The following is a 12,147-nucleotide window of genomic DNA, read 5'->3' on the forward strand; positions in this document are numbered from 1 at the left end:
GTTTAACGGCAGAGTGACAAATCTGAACTGTATATAAAGTGCATGTGCCTGCTGTGGTTCCACATCATCCATAAACATTTCAAATCTAAAACAACTTTTGACGTTTAAAACATGTGTAGATAAAGTGCCTAGTGGCCTAGATTCAGTGCAATCAGAATTAATACAATTCCAGTACATAATTTTCAACTGGGGAATCTTTTTTTTGTTATGGAACGTGGATCATCCCACAAGATACCCAACCCTAGTTTAAAGAGCCACCCCTTAACTTTCCCAAACCAGGGCAAAAGACCTGGGGCCAGATGTAGGTAAACCCAGATTACCGATTCTTAAATACCGAATCATACCGATTCGGTATTTAAGAACAGGCAAATAGGATGTAGGTAATTTTACCGAAAAAATTACAGAATCAGTAGTTTTCGGTAATTACCGAATCGGTAAATACCGATTTGGTAATTGCCATTCATTCCTATGGGCCCGGAGGCCCATAGGAATGAATGCCAATTACCGAATCAATATTTACCGATTCGGTAAAAGGGGGAAACATTGAAGGGTGGCAGGGTGTCACTTTGACACCCTGTTGCACCCCTCAATTGTGTATGGGTGCACATGTTGCAGACATACATGCCCTAAGGGCATGTATGTCTGCAACATGGCACTGTTGGAAAAGCAAAAAAACGCTTTTTCCAAAGTTTTCATTATTTAACACCAACTTATAGTTGGTGGTAAATAACAAATCCTAAAAGGGGAAAAGCACTCATTTGAGTGCTCCCTACATAGCAAATTTGGTATTTTAAGAAATCGGTAATTTACCGATTTCTTAAAATACTGATTCGGTAAATTACCGAATCAGGAAAATGGCCACCTACATCTCATTTTCCAAATACCGGTCGGTAACGGCCGAAATTCGGTAATTTCGGCCGTTACCGACCGGTATTTGGCTACCTACATCTGGCCCTAGATTTCTTTTGGAGAGATAGTAATTCTTCCGCAGCATCTTTTACAGGTAGTTGGGGGTTGCAAGTCCAGAGTCTCGCCCAGAACAAAAGCACCCTCAAAACAGCCCAAAGGGAGATCGATTTTAGCCCAAGGTCGAGACAAAGTGGCAATAGGGGTGTGTTCTTTGGAATGTTTAGAAGAGCTCTTAAAAATGTATCCTCAGCAACTTCTAATAGTTTGATATCCGCAAGATCCCAGAGTTGTGCCTGGTAGAGTGCTGTTCCCAAGCCTTTTGCCCTATGTATTTCTAAAATGGGGGAAATAGGGTGAAAATTGAGCGTTTGGCTCTTTTTACTAGTGCAGAATCTACGTTTTGGAGTGTCAAAGCACTTTTCGAATTTGAGGATACCATGCCAGGTTATCTCTTATTCTAACGCCTAAATAGTCAAAGGCATTGACCTGATCTAATGGTTTGCCTTCCAACAACACTTTTCCCTTGGCAGTTTTATAGGGGTTGAAAACCTTGCACTTAGTTTTCATACAATTAATTTTCAAGCCCCTGGATTTGCAAGACTTTGAGAATTTAGTTAAAACAATATGGAATGCCCATTGGGGTTTTAGATATGAGTAACATATCATCGGCAAACAAGAGTGAAAGAATTTGCTTGCTTTCCAATTTCAGTGGGTCACCACCACAATCGTACAGCTAATTTATCAGGTCATTCACAAATAGGGTAAACATAGTTGGGGCTAGCACGCACCCCTGGTGCCCTTCTTTCCCAATTAAAATATTTCCAGACAGCCTCCCATCTGAACTCCATCTAATTCTGGCATAATCATTGTGGTGTAACCTGATTAAAAGATGAAGAAGGGCAGGGGAAAGGCCATGTCTTTCCAGGTAGACCAGAGTCTAATGCGATCAATGGAGTTACAAGCAGTTTTGATGTCAACAAACACAACATAAAGGTGGCCTTTCTTATGTTTACCCTCTTTCCAGATGAGAATTAAAAAATGAAACACTCAATCCAGAGTGCTGGTAGCAGCTCTAAACCCCGTCTGCAAGTGCAAGAGTATGTTATTGTCCTCTGCACAGTTTTGGATGCACGTTAAAATTAGTTTGCAAGGATTTTTTGGGACACATCTATCAGGCTGAGGGGCCTATAGTTTGCAGGTTCCCATTTGTCCCCTTTTTTAAATATTGGGATTATTTCATCTGCCTTCCATGTAGCCGGTATCACACCTCCACGGCTAATGGCATTAAAAACTGAGTGAAGCAAAGGGCCCCAGATTTTGAGTTCTGATTTATACAGATCTCCTGGGAGTCTATCTAACCCTGGGGCTTTGCCGGTTGGGAGGGAAGTAATTGCATTTTAACTTCCAAAAGGGAAAAAATTTCTTTCTTGTTACAATCCAACACATTGTTGCATACCCTAGGTTCCTTCCTTGCACCACCCTTGACCTCACCGTCCTCCTCAGACTATAGTGCCTGGAAGTATCCTTCCCAGATATGTGGCTGTATGAGGAAATCGTTCCCATCAACCTGGTGAATAACACCCTTAGAGAAAAGATGCCAGAATAGCCGGCAGTCCTTTAGTCTGGATGCCTCAACTAGGGTATGCCAACTCTCTGTTTCCCAATTGCGTTTGGCTTCCCTTTGAATGTTCTTATAGAACTTCTTTTTATTGTGTATCTTGAGCCTTATCCCCTCCTTTAGCTCAGCTCTTGACTTCCTACCTTCCTTATTGTACCAGGCAGCGTTTTCACACTTTCGAGGAAGTAACCCTCTCTGGCTCCTAAAATAGGGCAAGATATTATTCAAGAGATCTTGGTAGCTGGCTATGATAGCATTGTCATTTATGGAGGCATTAGACGTCTTCACAAAAAACTGCACCAACTCTTTGTAAACTTCCGGAAGAAGCTTACCATCGGCAATTATGCTAGCCCACTTGATTCTCCTATTGTTGTTAGTTGTTACTACCGGAGCCATAGTTGGATTTTGCTGAGGATTTAGAACCGGTAACCCATAAAAGCTTAACAGTAGGTCATTGTGGTCACTATCATTTTGGTTGAGAATGGCCATATCACTTACTTGAGGCCAAAGATCGAGATTGACCAAGATGTAATCTATTCTAGTCCTAGAGCTCCCCCTCTTAAATGTGTAATCTTCACTAAGGTCTGAAAGGGTACTCCCATTACATGCCTGCATCCCCTGAGCTAGAGTGAATGATAAGACTTGCTGCGCTACACAGGTCGATTTTTTGAGTGTTGGAATTTGGAGCATTTTGATGCCTCTAGCTTCTTCCTTCTCCCAAATTAAAGGGTCTATAGGATGGCGGTTGGAAAACCATCCCGACCGCCATGGTAGCAGAAATTAACCATCCGCTGTTACTGGGGCAAAACCGGTGGTACGATTAGGATCAACCACCGCAAAATTCCGACCGAGGGGGTACGATGCCACGAAAGACCGCCGTTAATGGGCGGAGCTAGTTAAAATCCATCTGTGGCGGACAGATTCACGGCGGAAAAACAGAAAACTGCAGCTCGGCCAGCGGAGTGACCGCACGTAAAATTAGGATACCAATGAGGTAACAACTAAACGATTCTGCTGTTTCCAACCGCCGCTATCGCTAACAGTGATGAATTGGAGAGCCGGCGTAAGGGCTGTTGCATAGCTACTGCAGCAGACCTTCCTGACAAATATGGCAATCGACAAACAAAACACACAACAAGGCCAGCAAATGCACACATCCAACTAGCTCAGCCCCCAAAAACACCTAAAACACCCCAATGACACACCCCCATGGCAACTGAAAAAAATACAAAGCCCAGGACAACCCACACAACCCATCTGACAGCAATACGCCATTTTGACATACCCACATAGCAGAGGATAAAACCAGCCCCTTCCCTCACCAGAATCCTTTGCACTACTCCCGCCTTGATGGAACAAAACCTTGCAGCACATTGAATAGACAAAACACCACACATCTCACCAGCACACCAACACACACACACACCACCTACACCACCCTCACAACTGCACCTCAAACCATTTGCACATCACACACCATGGCACAAAAGAAAATGTTAAAATTCACTGACAGTGAGTTGTCAGTCATGGCAGATGAGATAATCAGAGTAGAACCACAATTGTTTCGTCACCTGGTCCAACAGACACCATTAGCCACCAGAGCACAAATATGGCAAAGGATAGTCAACAAGGTCAATGCAGTATGGACCAGCCCGCGCACCAAGCAGGAAATCATGAAGCGTGGCATGACCTGAAGAAGATGATAAAACAGAAGAACTACAAGAACAGTCAGCTGGCTCAGATGACTGGCGGCGGCCCTCCCATTCCACCATGACCAGTCACTGCAGGGCTGCATCTTAGCCCCCCTACTCTTTACCCTCTACATTAACGATTTAGGCACTGTTTAGTTGAGGTGTGCAAGGATATACCAAGGGCAGGCAAGCGCTTCATCCCGGCATTACTTTATGCGGATGATGCCGCTCTTATCGCACGCACAGCAGTAGGGCTGCAATGTCTTTTAAACTCATTTGCTGTTTTTATGAAAGCGCTAGATCTTAGCGTAAACTTTACTAAATCGCACGTAATGATTGTGGGGAGTAAATCTAAAAAAATGAAGACCCTGCACTGTGAAGGGAATGTTCTCTCTAGGGTGTCAAGATTTCCATATCTAGGGGTTATATTTGATGATAAATCCACATGGTTGCCCCAACTGGTTGCAAAACGTAATGCCTTTGCAAGGTCTATCCTGGCCGTCTTGGGTTTCGCCCGCAAACTGGGGGTAAAGCCGCTGCAAGCGGTTCTAAAGATATACGTTGCCAAATGTATCTCGCTAGTAATGTATGGAGCTGATTTGTGGGGTTTTGAAAATGTAAAGGCCATGCAGGTGGCAGGGGATAGGTTTCTGAAATCCATCCTATCCGTCCCCAGTCAGTTTCTGGCTACACGCTCATCAAGAGTGCGGTGTAGATTATTTAGAGGATCGTATAGCCATAGCCCCACTTCTGAAATGGATAACAATTTGGCTGAACCCCGAGTTGGAGTTGAACCATGAGATTCTCAGGGACTGTTTAGTCCTCGAGCATGGTAACTCCATCCCCTGGCTGAACAATGTTAAAAAATGGCAGCTAAACTGGGACGAACAGAGCTGTTTGAGCATCCAAACAACCTACTGAAGGGGGATGTTAAATGGGTGAAAGATACGCACAAGCTGACGGCATTCCTGGCCAGAGAAGAAAAGGAGCTGGGTAAACCAACAGTAAGGGCTCACCAGTTGCTTATAACTTCAAGTGAGATGGAACCCTACTTAAGAATTGTCGATAATTCTAACCACCGATTCCTATTGACAAAGTTTAGACTGAACAAATTCCATTTACTTCTCACAGAACGCCCGGGTTGGACCAAGGAGATAGATTTGGGCATCTGTTCTTGTGACGGATTCTCCATCATGGACACTATGCACTTTATCTTCTTTTGTGAACACCTTTGCCCCATTCGTAAAAGGTTCATTAGGCCTCTTATTAAAGACAAGGGCTTCAGACAAGCTAAACCTGCCCTTTTGCAATTACAGCTGCTGTCTAATGTTTGGGAGATTTTTAACATAGCAAACTTCCTGACAATAGCCATGAGACTTAAGAGGAAAATTAAGTGGACCCATTGTACATAGCGGTGACCTTATGAATTGTGATCCTCCTAGGCCCAATTCCATTCATGTGCACCACATACTTCCCAACACATGTCTCACAGATCCAACATTCACACCCTCTCATTCACCCCAAAGGTAACTAGCAACATTCACAGGGTTGCATATGTACAGGCAGCCAGTGCTACAACTCCCACCAGGTCCCCTGTCCCACCCCTGAGCAGGATATAGCACTCCCACCACCCATAAGGCATGTTTCAGCTGTTGCATTGTTGACCTTTACCTAACAGGTAGGTAGCCATCTTCCCAGGGAGCGGTGTCTGTGTGTGGAAGGCCTGCACTACAACTCCCACCAGGCCCACATGTCCCACCCATGAGCAGGATGCAGCACTACCCCAGCCAGAAGCAGGTGGCAGCCATTGTATCGCACAAACTAAACTTACAGGTAGGTAGCCATATTAACGGGGAGGGGTGTCTGTGGTTGGGAGGCCTGTACTGCAACTCCCACCAGGCCCTCAGTCCCACAGCTCAGCAAGTTAGAACACTACCCATAGCCAGAAGCATGTGGCAGCCATTGTATTGTTCACCTTTACCTAACAGGTAGGTAGCAATCTTAACAGAGATGGGTGTCTGTGTGTGGGAGACCTGTACTACAACTCCCACCAGGCCCCCATGTCCCACCCCTGGGCAGGATGTAGCCCTCCCTCCCATCCAGAAGCATGTGGCAGCCATTGTATTGTTCACTTTCACCTAGCAGGTAGGTAGCCACCTAAACAGGGAGGGGTGTCTGTGGGTAGGAGGCCTGCACTACAACTCCCACAAGGCCCCGTGTCCCACCCATGAGCAGGATGTAGCACTCTCCCCACCTAGAAGCATGTGGCAGCCATTGTATCTCAAAAACCAAACTTACAGGTGGATTGTACGCTTAACAAGGAGGGGTATCTATGGGTGGGAGGCCTGCACTACAACTCCCACCAGGCACCCTGTCACACCCCTGAGCAGGATGTAGCACTCCACCACACACCCAGGGAGATGTGTCAGAAATGGCACCAAAATGTGACAACAGAATAGGTAAGTAGACTGCGCTTGCACCCCACCATTCCTCTCAAAAAGCATGGAGCTATTTGACAACACTAGCCCTCACATCCCACCAAAATTGACACAGATCCAACAGCCATTTACAGTGTACAGACAGTTAAGCATATGTAACTGTCACAGCAACAAAGTGTGACTAACCGAATCACATGTTGAAGAAATTCAGGGCACAATCATGTACAGTACTGAATGCAGAGCTAGAAGGACCATATGAAAACAAAGCAAGCATTTTTTCTAGTACAAATAAAGCAATGCATATAACTTGACAAAGGTATGCATGACAGAACAATGACAAGTTCATACTCAGATGTAACTTCTGATGAGGCAGAGTTATCAAAGAAGATGCTTAACATAAAGTCATTGTGCTGCTAGTCGTTAGATGACAACATGTCCTCGTAGCTACAAAATCTGCATGTGGTGCATGGTATCTATTGACATGTCATACCATATCCAAGTAATGTATGTACTTCAACATCATGTCATGATGCAAAGTACTGTGCAGACATACAGTGTGAGAACTAGTAAACTGTTTGGTGCATAACCTGTAAATAAGATACATTCAACACCAAACTTGAGGTGTGCACGTCAATGACCATTTCCCCTCTTTCCCACAGGTGACCAAGAACTGACAGCAGAGGATGATGACATCAACCTGCAGAGCCAGTCTCCACACCGGAACATGGACTCTCTGATGCTGACTCCCTGTATATCGAATATGCCGAGCAAGAAGTCGGCCCATCAGGCATGCCAGGGCGAATCTATGACAGAATATCGAGAATGCAAATATCGACAGACAAAATATCGGCGCTGGAATATCGAAGGCAAGTATATCGACACCCTATCTACAACATGGTAAGTACAAAAATATCGAAAATAAAATATCGATGTTAAAAATATTGTAATTAAAAATATCGGGTTTTTTTCCAGTAAAAAAAAATATTAAATTAAATAAATAATACTTATATATAATTTAAACTTATTTAAAAATTTATTATAATGTTTAAAGTGAATAAATAATACATATTTAATATTAAACATTTAATTAAAATTAAACATACAATATATAATATATACTTAATTAAGATATATATATATATATATATATATTTATTAAATTATTTAAAAATATTAACAAATACTATGAATTAAAAATACATCAACACTCATAAAATAATAACATAAATAATATTAAATAATTATATTTAATAAATAACAACAATTAAATATACTTTCAATATTTTAAAAATTAATTAAATACAACATTATGTAACATATTAAATACATAAATAAATATAAATAATGTTGGATAGCGTAAGGGTAAAAATTACTATTCAAACTCCAAAGGGTGCAACAGTAGGGAAAGCGTTGGATAGCAGGTGGGTAAAAATTACTATTCCCACTCCAGTAACTGCAATAGTAGGGAAAGCGTTGGATAGCGTAGGGGGAAAAATTACTATTCCCACTCCAGAAATTGCAACAGTAGGGAAAGCGTGGGATAGCGGGTGGGTAAAAATTACTATTCCCACTCCAGTGAGTGCAACAATAGGGAAAGCGTTGGATAGCGTACGGGTAAAAATTACTATTCCAACTCCAGAGGGTGCAACAGTAGGGAAATCTTTGGATAGCATAGGGGTAAAATTACTATTTCAACTCCAAAGAGTGCAACAGTAGAAAAACAGTTGGATAGCGTAGGGTGAAAAATTACTATTCCCACTCCAGAGAGTGCAACAATAGGGAAAGCGTTGGATAGCGGGTGGGTAAAAATTACTATTCCCACTCCAGTGAGTGCAACAGTAGGGAAAGCGTTGGATAGCGGGTGGGTAAAAATTACTATTCCCACTCCAGAGAGTGCAACAGTAGGGAAAGCGTTGGATAGCGTACGGGTAAAAATTACTATTCCAACTCCAGAGGGTGCAACAGTAGGGAAAGAGTTGGATAGCGTAGGGGTAAAATTACTATTCCAACTCCAAAGAGTGGAACAGTAGGGAAAGAGTTGGATAGCGTAGGGGTAAAAATTACTATTCCCACTCCAAAGAGTGCAACAGTAGGGAAAGCGTTGGATAGCGGGTGGGTAAAAATTAATATTCCCACTCCAGTGGGTGCAACAGTAGGGAAAGCGTTGGATAGCGTAGGGGTAAAATTACTATTTCAACTCCAAAGAGTGCAACAGTAAGGAAAGAGTTGGATAGCGTAGGGGGAAAAATTACTATTGGCACTCCAGAGAGTGCAACAATAGGGAAAGCGTTGGATAGCGGGTGGGTAAAAATTACTATTCCCACTCCAGTGAGTGCAACAGTAGGGAAAGCGTTGGATAGCGGGTGGGTAAAAATTACTATTCCCACTCCAGAGAGTGCAACAGTAGGGAAAGCGTTGGATAGCGTACGGGTAAAAATTACTATTCCAACTCCAGAGGGTGCAACAGTAGGGAAAGAGTTGGATAGCGTAGGGGTAAAATCACTATTCCAACTCCAAAGAGTGGAACAGTAGGGAAAGAGTTGGATAGCGTAGGGGGAAAAATTACTATTCCCACTCCAGAGAGTGCAACAGTAGGGAAAGCGTTGGATAGCGGGTGGGTAAAAATTACTATTCCAACTCCAAAGAGTACAACAGTAGTGAAAGTGTTGGATAGCGTAGGGATACAATTACTATTCCAACTCCAAAGAGTGGAACAGTAGGGAAAGAGTTGGATAGCGTAGGGGGAAAAATTACTATTCCCACTCCAAAGAGTGCAACAGTAGGGAAAGCGTTGGATAGCGGGTGGGTAAAAATTAATATTCCCACTCCAGTGGGTGCAACAGTAGGGAAAGCGTTGGATAGCGTAGGGGTAAAATTACTATTCCAACTCCACAGAGTGCAACAGTAAGGAAAGAGTTGGATAGCGTAGGGGGAAAAATTACTATTGGCACTCCAGAGAGTGCAACAGTAGGGAAAGCGTTGGATAGCGGGTGAGTAAAAATTACTATTCCCACTCCAGTGAGTGCAACAGTAGGGAAAGCGTTGGATAGCGGGTGGGTAAAAATTACTATTCCCACTGCAGAGAGTGCAACAGTAGGGAAAGCGTTGGATAGCGTACGGGTAAAAATTACTATTCCAACTCCAGAGGGTGCAACAGTAGGGAAAGAGTTGGATAGCGTAGGGGTAAAATTACTATTCCCACTCCAGAGAGTGCAACAGTAGGGAAAGCGTTGGATAGCGGGTGGGTAAAAATTACTATTCCAACTCCAAAGAGTACAACAGTAGTGAAAGTGTTGGATAGCGTAGGGATACAATTACTATTCCAACTCCAAAGAGTGGAACAGTAGGAAAAGAGTTGGATAGCGTAGGGGGAAAAATTACTATTCCCACTCCAAAGAGTGCAACAGTAGGGAAAGCGTTGGATAGCGGGTGGGTAAAAATTAATATTCCCACTCCAGTGGGTGCAACAGTAGGGAAAGCGTTGGATAGCGTAGGGGTAAAATTACTATTCCAACTCCAAAGAGTGCAACAGTAAGGAAAGAGTTGGATAGCGTAGGGGGAAAAATTACTATTGGCACTCCAGAGAGTGCAACAGTAGGGAAAGCGTTGGATAGCGGGTGAGTAAAAATTACTATTCCCACTCCAAAGAGTGCAACAGTAGGGAAAGCGTTGGATAGCGGGTGGGTAAAAATTACTATTCCCACTCCAGTGAGTGCAAAAGTAGGGAAAACGTTGGATAGCAAGTGGGTAAAAATTACTGTTCCCACTCCAGTGGGTCCAACAGTAGGGAAAGCGTTGGATAGCGGGTGGGTAAAAATTACTATTCCCACTCCAGTGAGTGCAACAGGAGGGAAAGCGTTTGATAGCGTACAGGTAAAAATTACTATTCCAACTCCAATGAATGCAACAGTAGGGAAAGAGTTGGATAGCATAGGGGGAAAAATTACTATTCCCACTCCATATAGTGCAACAGTAGGGAAAGCGTTGGATAGCGGGTGGGTAAAAATTACTATTTCCACACCAGTGAGTGCAACAGTAGGGAAAGTGTTGGATAGCATAGGGGTAAAATTACTATTCCAACTCCAAAGAGTGCAACAGTAGAGAAACATTTGGATAGCGTAGGGGGAAAAATTACTATTTACACTCCAGAGAGTGCAACAGTAGGGAAAACGTTGGATAGCGGGTGGGTAAAAATTACTATTCCCACTCCAGAGGGTGCAACACCAGGGAAAGCGTTTAATAGCGTAGAATTTTATTTTAACATACTTATAAATTATTCTTATATTTGAAATAATGTATAAATAATTTTTTTAATACATCAACATCAATAAAATACAATTACTAATTAATAAAACCAATGAAATTTAAAACAATTTATTGACAATAAATTAACAACAAACACCATTAAATAATAATAATTAAATATTACTCACCAAATAATGAAAATAATAAATATAACTGATTTAATTTACAAATAAAATGTAAGAAACAATATACAATATATAAAAAATTATAAAAAAGTGTACCAATTAATTAATGATTTTTTCTAGTTATTAAGAAATAATTACGATTTAAAAATATTAATTCCCAATTAAATACATTTATTGTGTTTAAAAATAATTATTTGCCATTTAATAATTAATTAATACATTAATTATCAGTAAAAAATGTGTTCCCACCCAATACCCCCATAAAACAACAACACGCTCCAATACTAAAACATCACATTTAATAAAAATTAACAATACTTACCAATTAAATAATTAATTTATCAATTAAAATAATTAATTTCCAAATAATAAATAATTACAAAATACATTATACATCAAATAAATTATTTATGTACAATTAAATTACTTCCCACCCTATTCCCCTATAAACCCACAACCCACTCTGGTACTTAAACATAACATTTAATAAAAATTAACATTAATTACCAATTAATAAATTAATTTATCAATTACAATAATTAATTGCCAATTAATGAATAATTGCTAATTTAATTATGCATAAATTATACATAAAAATAATTAATTAATTACAATAAAATCACTTCCCACCCTATTCCCCTATAAACCCACAACCCGCTCTGATACTAAAAAATTACATTTAATAAAAATTAACATTAATTATCAATTAAATAATTAATTTATCAATTAAAATAATTAATTGGCAATTAATAATTAAATAAAAAATTATTTACACATAAATAAATCATTAATTATTTACAATTAAATTACTTCCCACCCTATTCCCCTATAAACCCACAACCCGCTCCGGTACTAAAACATAACATTTAATAAAAATTCACATTAAATACCAATTATATAATTAATTTATCAATTAAAATAATTAATTGCCAATTAATAATTAAAATTAAAAAATTAATTACACATAAAAATATCATTAATTATTTACAATTAAATTACTTCCCACCCTATTCCCCTATAAACCCACAACCCGCTCCGGTACTAAAACATATAATTTACTT

Source organism: Lissotriton helveticus, chromosome 1_1 (genome assembly GCF_964261635.1).
Source record: "Lissotriton helveticus chromosome 1_1, aLisHel1.1, whole genome shotgun sequence".
Lineage (NCBI taxonomy): Eukaryota > Metazoa > Chordata > Amphibia > Caudata > Salamandridae > Lissotriton > Lissotriton helveticus.